Raw genomic sequence first — 2,342 nt, 5'->3', positions numbered from 1 at the left:
GCATTTAAAAAAAAAAAAAAAAAAGTCACGCGTAGAAAACCAAAAAATTACCCTTTCCATCCAATGGTAAAAATGAGGGAAATAAAGGAGTAGAATTTCCCCATAGGATAAAGGGTGTTTCTCTGCCGTTAGAGTGCAAGGGGGGGGGACCAGACCTCCCAGTATCTGATATTTGAGAGAAGTTGGTTTTTTTTTTTTCTTTGTGGTGTTCTGGTATTGTTCAAGCGAAGGAAAGATATAATTATCCAAGCTATACAAATAATTATTCTTCTTAGCTATCATATCGTATTCCCAGCATTAAAGCAGACAAATTACAAAACCCCTGGGTACACGATACCTCGACACCGGGCAATTTGCTGCACGTTAACTCAGCAAGGCAGGTTTAAGCCCTCGCTTTACCTTCTTCAAAACCATCAGATTTTAATCTTGACGCACAGTGGGATGGGAACATTGCCAGTGGGTGAACAGTCATGAAAACTGACTGTGCACAAAGCAGAGGACTTTTCCCTTCTCCTAGTTGAGTTCCACGCCCCAGGCGGAGAAGCGAGTAGGGTTTTGCTGCAAGGTTTTCAAGAGGGGAAAGGGCTGAGGCGGTTGCAAGCTTCCTACGGTGTTGCAGCACGCTGGGGCTTTGCAAGACCGTCCCTGCTTCTTTGGGGTGGCCTGGTGTCACCTTGCCTGCCAGCGAGGGACGGAGGTGGCCGAGGAGGAGGAGGAAGGAAGGGGGTGATGCTGCTCTTGCAGGGTGCTCACCACAGGACTCCGCGGGGTCGAAGCCGCGGATGCAGCACCCAGAGAGCTGATGGCTGGGAGGAGCCCTCTCGGGATGGAAATGTCTGACAGGTCTCTGAATGAGTCTACACAATAAATTAGTAACTGGGTGTGGAGCTGCATTTTTTTATGATGTATCTTAATTGGGCCTCGGGCAGCTTGATAGTACGACGTGGTTTTTGTCTTTCGGGGATCTTTGAGTTGAAATTCGCTGTTTCTTTGTGCGTGTGATTCAGCGGGGCTGGGGCTCGGCTGAGTTCCTGCTCTGAATCCATGCAGGGAATGGGGCTGGTGTCCCTGGATGGAGCTGTGTCCTGTCTCTCCCTCCCTCCCTCCTCGCTGGGGACGGCCACGCCGCATCCCCGGGGAGCCCACCGTGCCGCCTGCGCTGGCAGCGCTCCACCTCGGGGCACGACGTACCATCTGCTGCGGCAGAGTTTCTCCCATCCGTTTTGAAGAACTTCATCTCTTCCTTTGCCTGAAAACCACACAAAATCCCGCATCGTGCTGCGAGCGGCGCAGTTGGATTCCCCCTCCCCTGCAACGGGTGCCCCTCGCTGGCAGGTGATTCTTTCTCTGTCCCGTGTGCGTAATGGTTTGCTCCCTAATATTTCCCAGTCCCGTTGCGCTGTGCTGCCTGTCCTACAGCTTCACCCGCTCCGGGCAGCTGTAGGGGCCGAACGTGAACTCTCTGGGTGTTGCTGCGCGTCGTGAGCGTGAAAAGAAATCGGTGTCTGGATTCTGCACTCGTGCCTGGAGCCGGCGAGCAGCTCCTGCTTTACGACTTCCCGTTGCACTTTGGTGTCACTGGGTGCGTCCAGCGTGGGCCGGGCCTTTTATTTGTGTTGCGAGTTAAATAGTTGACAGAAAGCGCGGTATGCAGTTCTATTAAGCGATGTAAAGTACGGAGGAAGCCCGAGTTCGTCTGTAATATGATGGGAATCGCGAATAATTTACGCAGGGCTTTTTTCACGTGGACATCTCCAACGCGCCAACGGTTCACAAAATTTTTAGCGTTTAAAAGCTACACCCGTTTATTCTTAAACTCTCAGTAAAATGGTGTTTGTGGTGCTTCTGTAGCTTTGAAATATCCGAGTTAACTGGGGAGAGTTACCACTGACGTATTGAAACGCTGCAGGGAAAACCCACCCACTCGCCGTGGCTGGAAATAAAGGCTGAGCCCCCAGCGCCTGTGTCACCCGCTCGTAGAGGCCAGGGCAGCGGTGGCTACAAGCCACTGCCATCTGCTTGGCCCCGGTGAAAGTGGTCGGTGGCCTCCAGCCTGGGGACAGATGTCCCCAGCGCAAAACCGACCCCGTAATCGCCGCGTCGATTTTCCGTGTCCGCAGAGGAGCCGGCTTTTCCCCGGAGGGGTAACTGGTGGCCTGGGCTGTGCTCCCACCGTCACCACGCTGGTGGCTCTGATGGCACTTGCACCTCAGCAGCACTTGCCCTGACTGGAGACGGAGCCGCTGTGGCCAATTCCCAAATGCTTTGGATGGACGTGGTCGGGGGGGGGGAGCTGGAAAACAAATACTCTTTTTTTTTTTTTTTTTTTTTTTTTTTTTTTT

The 2,342-nt window shown here is 52.7% G+C and overlaps 1 protein-coding gene across 1 annotated transcript in view; it reads left to right on the top strand.

Moving 5' to 3' along the window:
• Positions 1 to 2,342, top strand: part of CORO1C (coronin 1C) — a 51,585-nt gene that overhangs the window by 19,949 nt on the left and 29,294 nt on the right. The window lies entirely within an intron of this gene.

This window comes from Athene cunicularia (genome assembly GCF_003259725.1).
Source record: "Athene cunicularia isolate RWA chromosome 15 unlocalized genomic scaffold, athCun1 chr15_part1, whole genome shotgun sequence".
Lineage (NCBI taxonomy): Eukaryota > Metazoa > Chordata > Aves > Strigiformes > Strigidae > Athene > Athene cunicularia.
The sequence above is the reverse complement of the archived record's forward strand: the minus strand, read 5'-3'. Positions and strand labels throughout refer to the sequence as shown.